General features: G+C 32.4%; 1 protein-coding gene across 3 annotated transcripts in view; it reads right to left on the bottom strand.

The window, feature by feature from the left end:
- Nucleotides 1-1050: 1050 nt before the first annotated feature.
- The window catches only part of LOC145675853 (uncharacterized), a 224961-nt gene continuing 216009 nt past the window's right edge, over nt 1051-10002 (bottom strand). For all 3 annotated transcript variants that reach the window (XM_081746616.1, XM_081746617.1, XM_081746618.1), the window contains one exon: nt 1051-2995. The gene's annotated coding sequence lies outside the window, so the exon portion shown is untranslated. The remainder of the gene's footprint in view (nt 2996-10002) is intronic.

Here is a 10002-nt window from a genome sequence, read left to right as displayed (position 1 = left end):
GTATTTTCTACTAGTAACTGGTAATTATGAACAACATTTATGAAGTGTTTAGGAAAGTGTTTCCAGTTGGAGTAAATTTATCAGTAGCTCAAGAAAAGATTTACTCGTCCACAAGAAAATGTCAGTAGGTCATTAAAATGATCAACACTTAAATTAAACTCAAATAGGATGAGGTGCGCGTCCTTATTTCTTTATTTTACATAACAGTATATTCTACAAAAATAAAAACATTGACTTAATATACACTTTGTAATATGCATATGTACAGAAATACTTTTATCTAACAATAATATCATAATAAGTACGGACACAGAATTACTTGCTAAATTTGCAGGTAGTGCCTGTGATCCACATCTTTTAAGTTTATAGCTACATTACACAGTTTTTATTACAGTGAACTTGGAAATGGAATACCAGAATACTGTTAAGAATCTTCAATACTTACAATATTAAAACATACCAAATTTTAAAAATTGTTTTCTTATATTAGCAGTAATTTTTCATATCATTTAACACAGTCTCGAGAAGATAAAGAGAATGTATAAAATCAGTACATATAAATCACGTTAGTGTTCGTAAAATAACAGCTTTGTAGAAGTTATCACATTACCACAGGAACTCAAAAGCGCTCGCTTGATTTATTTTGTAACTTAATGAAGAATCATATTAAATAAACTAAACTCAATGGCTCAACAGCTCATTATAACGACTCACCAAGGGTAGTCGTCAACCTGGTTCGATCGTTGATATATGAATTTCGAGTGGTAGCAATTGTTTGCATGTAAAAATATCTTTAATAATTATATATATTACTATTCTCACCTTTTCTATAAGAATTATAAAGTTGGTGAACGGTATCAAATGGTTTATTAGTTGATACACTTTTATGTATTCTTATTCAAAACGTCATGCACACATACAAGATGATTAGGTATCCATAAAACAACTACATAGCAACTAATTACATAACACTATCTATATCTCTTACAGATATTAAAAACATTCTTCTTTTGTTAATATTAAATTAACATTCTATTAAGTATAGTGCACATGTATGAGCACTTTCTGCCCAAGGTACAGGTAATTATTAAACTATCCAAAGTATTTCGTTATATCATATAGCCCAATGTATAGCAACAAGCCTTGGCACTCGTGCCTTAGTGATGATGATGGTCACTACATTGGATCCCCTTAGCCTAATGCCAGTATTTTAGACCAGCACCATATATTTAGACAACGTTATTAATAAGCACATAAAAATAAATAAAATTATAATAAAGAACTAAGTATAATGGGATATCACTTAAAATTTTCCCGAACTGACGTGTTATATATAGCTTTCGTATTATCTAGTAAGACAAAGTAAAAGATTTTGTTGTTTATTAATACCAACACTTCCTAATTTTTTAAAAAATAACTTTTAAGTAGCTTCTGTTTAATTGTTTATAGCACTAAAAAATATATTACTAATATATTTTACTGGGCAGAAAAATCTATCATAGTAAATTCAAGCACCATTAATTACGAATTTCTTTTTCAATTTTGTATACTTTATCAAGAGATAGTATACTGTATAGAACCTCATTTTACGCTAAGCACCTGCAAGGCATGCCTTTTAACTTAAAATGTACACTGTATACACACACTGTCTTGCAATTTAAATATATTTATTTGAAAAGTTTCCTTTGAACGGATGTAACAAAATTTCAGATTTAGTTTCCTGATTCCTCTACCCTTATTTCTTAGCTTACTCTTTAATCATTTCATATACAGTGGGTTCGCAAAGTGATGGTGGATTAAAAGTAGTTACACTCTTCTAATGCATATACACAACAATTAACGAAAGGAATTGAAAATGACAGTTCCCGCGTTTTTAGTATATGTGAAAAAAATTGTAAAAAGCGGATTCATTTCAGTACAAGGTCAATAACCGTGTCTGTCCGAAGGTTTTAGTGTATTCTGTGGGCTGCAAAGTTTGAATCAATTACACTTGTGAGGTGCGAGTACCATCGTTTGTTTAAAGAAGCAACTTTTTAAATTCAGATGCCTAATAAGGAAACCAGATATATTTTAACCAAGAAGGGTGCATAACCCAGATACCACTTTTACCAACTTTAACCATTATTTTCTCTTCAATTTGTGTGTGACGATATCACTGTATTTTGTTGCGATTACAAATATGGACTACCCAGAAAAACGAAGCAGTAAAAACTTTCGTTCCTCAAGATAAGTATTCAAAAGATCAGCCGGTTTGTCAAGATTACAGTCTTGTTTTGATATCTGCTAAGTAATCATAAATATATACAAATGTTACTGAAAAAGATTTTTTTATATATAAATTTGTTAGTTAATTTTCTTATTACTAAAATCTGTTCCGAAATTCGACACTACTACTTCATGTATATATACCAATGAATATTAACTAATTATGTTAAAGGAATTAGTAAAATCATAATACTTACATTTTAATAATTAGCTACGGAATATTATACAAAATTTAAACAATTCTATACAAGCTTATATGAGTCTTAATTTTAGTATGGCAAACAAGGTATGAATCTGTAAAAATTTTTCTTATAATTTTTTCTTGTCCTCATATCCTTGATAATGAGTACCGCATACGCAGTTGACATATAAAGAGAGCATACTCCTTCATGTTATGGAACTGTTTTTATTGTATTCATCAATTAATAATAAGTACGGATACAAAATGACTGCATCAATTTTCAAGGCAGTGCCTCTAATCTACAGCCTTGAGTTTATAACTATTTCAAATATATAACAAGAATTTCAAGTACGTATATTACTTCTTTTCAAAATAAACAATATATTTTCTTTAGAAAATCATGTGTATCTTTCCTCTGAGCTAAAATAATTTTTAATGACATTTATCACAGTAAGTTACCGATTTGTTATAGCTGAACCCAATAAGCGTAATTTCTTCACAGTTTATTGTCTGCTATCGAATTGTATCACCGATGAAGATCAAGTAATCCTGAAAATTAGAAAGACGTTAACAATATAAGTTCAGGAAAAAATAACGTTTTATTGCAATGTAAAATAAAGACTGATTACGATGAAAGAACTAGTGCACAAAACTTATTATCAGGCTAACCGACACTTGAAGCATTACCTCATTGTTTATCACTAATTTACTAACAATATATGCTGTTTCCTATGGATCTTGTAAAGTGTTCATTATCTATGAAGTCTTTCTTATATTTTCGTTTAGTATGTAATTTATGACAAATTGTGACATCACTTATGATAAGGCACATATCTTAATCTGTTTTGAAATGTGACAAAGTACGGAAGCGAGTCTATTAAACATCGTAATTTGGTTTGTACTTCCGAATAACTTGTAATTTTTTAAAAATTTATTATTATTATTTACAGAATTACGTGAATTATTCTTTGACTAGTACTGAAAACGAAAGTTCCAACCTATCTGCCCTAATCACGACACAAGTCATGGCCTAAATTTTGCTCATAAAACGACTACCAAGTAAACGTGATTAACGTAACGAAGCCTAGAAGCATAAATAAGTAACAACAAGATTAAAGCATATACACACATATTACAAGGTCAGAAACAATAATAAACTATATTTATCCTATAAACTAACACTTAGATAACACTAGAATAAAACCACAAATAAATTGTAAAAGATAAGAGAAACTAGCAAAAACTAAAGCAACATGAGAATAAAGTATACAACGATATTGGTGAGTGTAAATCCTCATGTGTAGTTTTCGAGTTTTTTTTTATTTATTTTATTTTTTTTTTTTTGTAAACTTACAAATTAATGCTATACGATAACAACCAAACCTTTTAAGATGAAACTGATCCTAAAGCATACACTAATCAAGCTTTTCAGTATTATAGCAGCAACTCGACGTATATATGGTTGATGAGATATCTTCCAAAATTATGATTATTTTTTTTTAATTTTTTGTTTAAATATAATATTTTCCAAAGATAACACATTTATCAATCGATAGACTGCATCAAGCTGAACAAAATGATAAGATTGAAGATAAATTATATGCAATTCTCGAGAAAATCGAGTAAAAACTATTTTTTTATGGCTTCAGAAGATATTCGTTGCCAATCTGATGCAGTTGACTGACAGTTGCCAGTCCGATGCAGTTGACTGACAGTTGCAAGTCCGATGAAGTTGACCGTAAGTTGCCAGTCCGATGCAGTTGACTGATAGTTGCCAGTCCGATGCAGTTGACTGACAGTTGCCAGTCCGATGCAGTTGACTGATAAGTTGCCAGTTCGATGCAGTTGACTAATAGTTTCCAGTTCGATGCAGTTGACTATTAGTTGACAGTCTGTAATATGCCATTACAGTCTAATGATGTTATGTTCTTGATAGGAGGGTGCCCGAAATTTTTTGCACCGACTGTACTTGATGTTTAACAAAAAATTTCTGGCTGTTCATATAATTCGTAATTTTATTTGTTATTCTATTTCAAATTAACATGGAAAAACTGTAAAAAATTCATTGGGAATGATAGTTTTGGGAATCAATATCTTTATTTATATTTTAAATTAGTTATAAGTCTTGTATATGGATGTGTAAATGGATTATTACAATTCTTACGGTGTCAGTGCTATCTGAAAATATAGATCCACTATTGGACGGAACTTTCCAGATCAAATAACCAATCTAAAATTCGACAGAATTTTCAGGACCACCCTTCACCTCTCTTTTAGATACCTAGGTCCTTCTAAAATCTAGTTTGATCCAGATTTTACCAAATTTTATTCGTTTTAAAGCCCCACCGCCAAAATGCTTAGTTTTGATTGGATGATAAACCCACGCTATGATATTAGGGCGCAATTATTCCATTCCACGCCGGAAAGTGCTACTGAAGACACTGGTTTTTGTTCGTCTAACTTAAAAGTCGAAAGGAGTGAGAGAAACTACAAATAAAGGTAATATTGTGATGTTATTAACGTCTAAAAACCTCTGGAAGTCTTGAGGAGCCATGAACTCTTAAATTCCATAGTAAAACTGGTTTAAAAAAAAAGCTGAAATAGGTTGTGCAGATATAGTTCGTGATGGACAGAATTCAGGATAGTGGGTGCATTTAATCTCCTTTCCCAAACCCAGTTTGCAGTTCAGTGAATCGAATAGTTAAATTTCCCTCTTGCCCCTCCTGAATCAGTGTAGGTTCGGTCAGACCTGTCCGTTCAGTAATCTGTCTGTGTAGTTAGTACGTGATTTTTTTTAATTACATACATGGCGGTATTTAATTTTGTGGTAGTTAGAATAGTAATCACAATGCACGTGTAAATTTATAATAAGGGCTCCTATCTGACTCCCAAATTGGGAGTACGGCTTCCAGCGGAATGAGTTGAACATTTAGTTTGTTACGGGTTCCTGCCCCTTCAGGGCAGGGGTCCTATTGTTAGCTAATACTCCGATATGTCCCCTCAGGGCATTGATTAAACACTTAAGAATGTGATTTAGTAAATACAGGGCCAGTTGGCCCTGTTCCTTTCTTTCCTTTCCCTTTCGAGCCGATTTAAAATGGTAAAATATGAATGTTTTCTGTGTATATTTATTAGTATAACATGTATTAATGATAGTGATGATTGGTGTGTATTGGCATGATGTGTCTTGTAGTTTAAGTAGTATGTGTATATTTGTAATGTAGTATCAGTGGTAGTGGTAGTTAAGTGATGAAAGAGTGTGTGAGATAATTAAACATGGACAGTGTAGTATTTACTATGCGATAAATTCTTTATTATTCCGTCATTAAGTGAACTCATACACAATATTTAATAGTGAACTTAATATAGTATAATAATTCCGTGTACAAGGTCACATTCAGTTGTTCAAGGGTTGATTATATCGTCGCTAGCCCTAGTGTCAAAAGTCAGTACTAACCGCCATTCTTCTGTCGAGATACTTAGTGATTTAGTTTTCATGAAATTGACCTTTCTTTCCGAAATAAAACCTAGAAGGTATAATTCACAGCCCATATGAATGTACAGTTAGGTCAAGTGCCCCAAAATTAATATATTCTGAAAATTTCAACACTCTGCCTAGTCTAGAAATCGAAATACTTAAATAAATAAACAATACGTAATTTTTTAACAGAAGTCGGGCGATATGATGCTAGTTCTTCGCTTTGAAATTATATTAAATGTCCATTTTTTTCTTCGTGGCTGCAGAAGCTCATTGTTGCTGCAGAATTTTATAAACATTAAATATTATCGCAGATAATTCTATTTTCAGTGAACATACATAGGATTTTTTTTTTCGTTCTAAGTAAAGCTACCAGGTATTACATAGTATTGTGTGTTTGGGATGAAAGAGTCTTGAGTTCGAGTGAGGTTGTCGTGCGGTGATCGGAATGGGAAATGTTTGTAGTGATTATAGATTTTAAAGTGTTATGATGAAATGTGTATATAGGCTGGGCGTAGATAGAGGAAACAGGGTGTTTGTGAAATATAGCGACGTAGTAAATGAAAAGATAATGATATGAATATTATATGAATATTAATAAGTATATGAATATTGTAGTAAATGAATATAAAAGATAGGACACCCATATAGTTAAATATAGTAGCCCAGTGAATACTTCGCCGTGTGTTGATATATAGATATTGAATAGATACGTGTAACTACAAACATCTCAGGTTCTGACCCCTGCACCATAATATCACGCGGACCGGAGGGCGATATATAGTCGGACTACGGTAATACTTCGTAGTTTTATGTGTTATAATAATAATTAACCATAGTAATACCATCTGATAGAAGGGGTAGCATCATATAATCGTTGACTAGACATATTGAATAATAAATTATGAAAAGACAATAGTAGTTATACAACAGGGCTGTAGTGAATCATATCTTCTGGTCGGTTTTAAAAATAGAATGTACCACTCCGTGAGATTTTTTTTTCCCACGTTACCTACTCGGGCTAGATTACAATGTTCATGGAGGCGACAGTTCGGACAGGGGTACAGAAGCAAAACAATTAATTATTGAAATTTATTATCGCGTACCCGGATGTCGACCCCTAGTCCCTTTAAGTATTTTCATTTCTTTTCTTAGTTTAATTAGACGAGGGAAATTAACGACATCCCAGACTGTGGCGTGTCTGCGCAGGGTAGCTATCGGTGAGGTTTGGCCATAGAAATCACCGATCCAAAATTCAGTTTATTTAATTTTTTTTTTATTTTGGCAAATCACTAATTAGGGATATCTTAACTATTACTCTAATTTCATTACTATCCTGGAATCTTCTAGTTTCCAAGAGGTCGGATGATTTTTTTTTTCTCCCTTTTGAAATCCTAAATTAACGCCGTCTCTAACCTTCCGGAGGATTTCGGGGTCTGCAAAGGTGTTGACCGGATACGGTGAGTGGTGGGATTTCCCTAAAGCCTTTTTCTTTCCGAAAATCCCATTGTGGACACAGACTTGTCTCATCTTCGCAGACAGTTTTATCGGCTATTTATTTGGTAAGCCGAACCCCTTTTGGCATGTTAAGAATATTTTGGCTATGGATTTTGTTGAGAGCGAAATTCGACTTCTATCTTTGTAGCGTTAGTTATTTCTCACTTAAGTCTTTGGCGCCCCTATTCTTCGTCTTCCTTCTTCTCTATCTCTCTCTCTCTGTCTTCATTTCTTCAAGTTTTTTTTAAATTTTTTCAACCTTCCCCCCCCCCCAAGATTTTGAACTTGTTACTTACGATTTATTTAACGTACAACTCTGATCTGAAATTACCAGCTGAGACGTTGCAAGACACGATTCATGGATAAAGTAGATAGTGATTGGGTCCTCCATCACATTTTGACCTATCGCTGAAATGAACAAAGACTTAGTATTTGACGACAATTCGATTACGTTCTTTCACCGTCGTTCCTCTTAAGTTTTTTTTTTTGTAATCCGTTGGTCACTTTCCTTTCTGTTTTGGTTTTCGATTACTTTGTAGTTAACCTGGGCCCAGAAATTGTACTTTGGTTTATCTAGTTATATCTTTAGAAATGCTCTGTGTTACGTGCCTGCCTCACAAAGTTTATTTTTTCATGATTTAAGCACGAATTGATTATATAAAAGTGAAAAAATTTATAGATGCGCGGTATCAGGTAGAAAAGCGATTTTCTTTTTCATATGTAATGTCGGAAGTCATTTGTTTTGGGACAATGTTTGCAACCTTGTAAAAAATTTTATTATTGGGGTGATTAATTTAAATGTGTGCGCATTTATTGAATATAAATATATATAGAGAGAGAAATGAATACGTCGAGATGTATATGTAATTAGTATGTGAATATGATTTTAAAGTAAAAGTATGATATTAAATGTATTATGAATATATGTAAGAGCGCTTGTGTCTGTCCCCCTAAACGTGTATTGGTTGCTATAGTTTACTAGTAAGTTCTCCGACGAATGTAAGAATGTAGATTTTGTTAAGAATACCGCCGTGCACTCAAGTAATTTTCCTTTTCTGTTGAATAAATGTAAGTGATACCTTATGTAATTATGTAATGGCATGTATTGGAAAGTAACGGCAGGTCTAAACGTAACTCACTTCATAACGCATATTATCCTTGAACTACCAACCCAAAAACCATTGTGGAAAGTGTACCTTGAATCCTTCTCACCTTCATATGTATCCTGTGACTTGACCAGTTTTTTTTTATCCTCAATTTGAACCTTTATACTTCGTACACCTGCGGGAGATCGTTTTTTTAAAATCCGAATCATATACAAATATATACGAAAGTGATCCTGAAGAAAGGTCTCATAACGTGTCCCAGTGTTGCATAAATAACTTAAAACTATTCAAATAATAAGTTTGGAAATGGATCGTCTAAGAGGAGAAACATCCTCTAGTGAAAGTTATTTTCTCAAAATACCTGGATGGGTAAAGCGTCGTAATGTGCGATTGCAAACATAAACTGTTACGAGTTATAAACCAAATATAGACGATAAATGGTTTTGTAAATCGATAGTTAGATATATATATATATATAGATATATAAATGACCACAAACTAAGTCAAATGGAGCGAAATGTTCTGGACACTATGAGTAGTGCGTGATCTGTGATTTGAACGCTCAAAATCATTAATATTTTATTACCTGATGTGAGGTAGAGACTCATATAATTTCTGATACACCAAAAAGTTCTTTTCTTTTTTTTTCTCTTTTCTTTCCTCTTTGTCAATTTTTTTCAAGTGAAATAAGTGTCTTTTTTGCGTATGTCGCAAATCATAATTTGTTTCAGCATGCCTAAGATATAATACATGTAATTATTTTTTTTCTTTCTCTTTCATTTGTCAATATGATTGAATATATAAAAATTTACTAAAATATAACTCTTTGTATTCTATTGATATATAACCAAGAAGTTGTGCTTTTAATATTTTCTTCATAATTATTTGTTTGTCTTTTCTTTTCACTATGGATGTAATAAATTATTTGTATCTTTGTAGTTAGTTGGTTTCCTTTAAATATATATACACTGTCCTGAGTGAGTGAGCGTGTGAATGCATGATAGATTTAATATAAGTAATTTTAGTGATATCATTTGTTGTATTAACATCTATAATATATGTGTCATGTTTTAATATATGTGTTAAGGTAAATAACCTAGGTCATGAAGGACCGCTACTAATGGTTTAAATCGGCTCTAGGAGTGAAACAAAAATAGCAGGATGAGCCTAAATACGACATCTTTCTTCCAGGAAGTTGAAATTCTCGTTGATACGATACATAAATTTATATTGAGTTTATAAGTCTGATTTTTTTTTTCTTTCTTGGCTAATTCATATGTGTGGTCAATCCTAGAGAACAAAGTTCAGATGCTGGATGGTAATCAATTACCGGTTGGAATAACAGTACAAAGAATTAAATTTCACTTTTCTCATTCCTAGGTCTAGGTCTGGGCAACCCCATGATCGTGGTGCCTGGAGCTAGGTCTGGGTGGTATGAGGGAACATGTGTCTATTCCGAAGCATTCCAAAATTGA

Source organism: Thermobia domestica, chromosome 18, assembly GCF_964235325.1.
Source record: "Thermobia domestica chromosome 18, izTheDome1.hap1.1, whole genome shotgun sequence".
NCBI lineage: Eukaryota > Metazoa > Arthropoda > Insecta > Zygentoma > Lepismatidae > Thermobia > Thermobia domestica.
The sequence above is the reverse complement of the archived record's forward strand: the minus strand, read 5'-3'. Positions and strand labels throughout refer to the sequence as shown.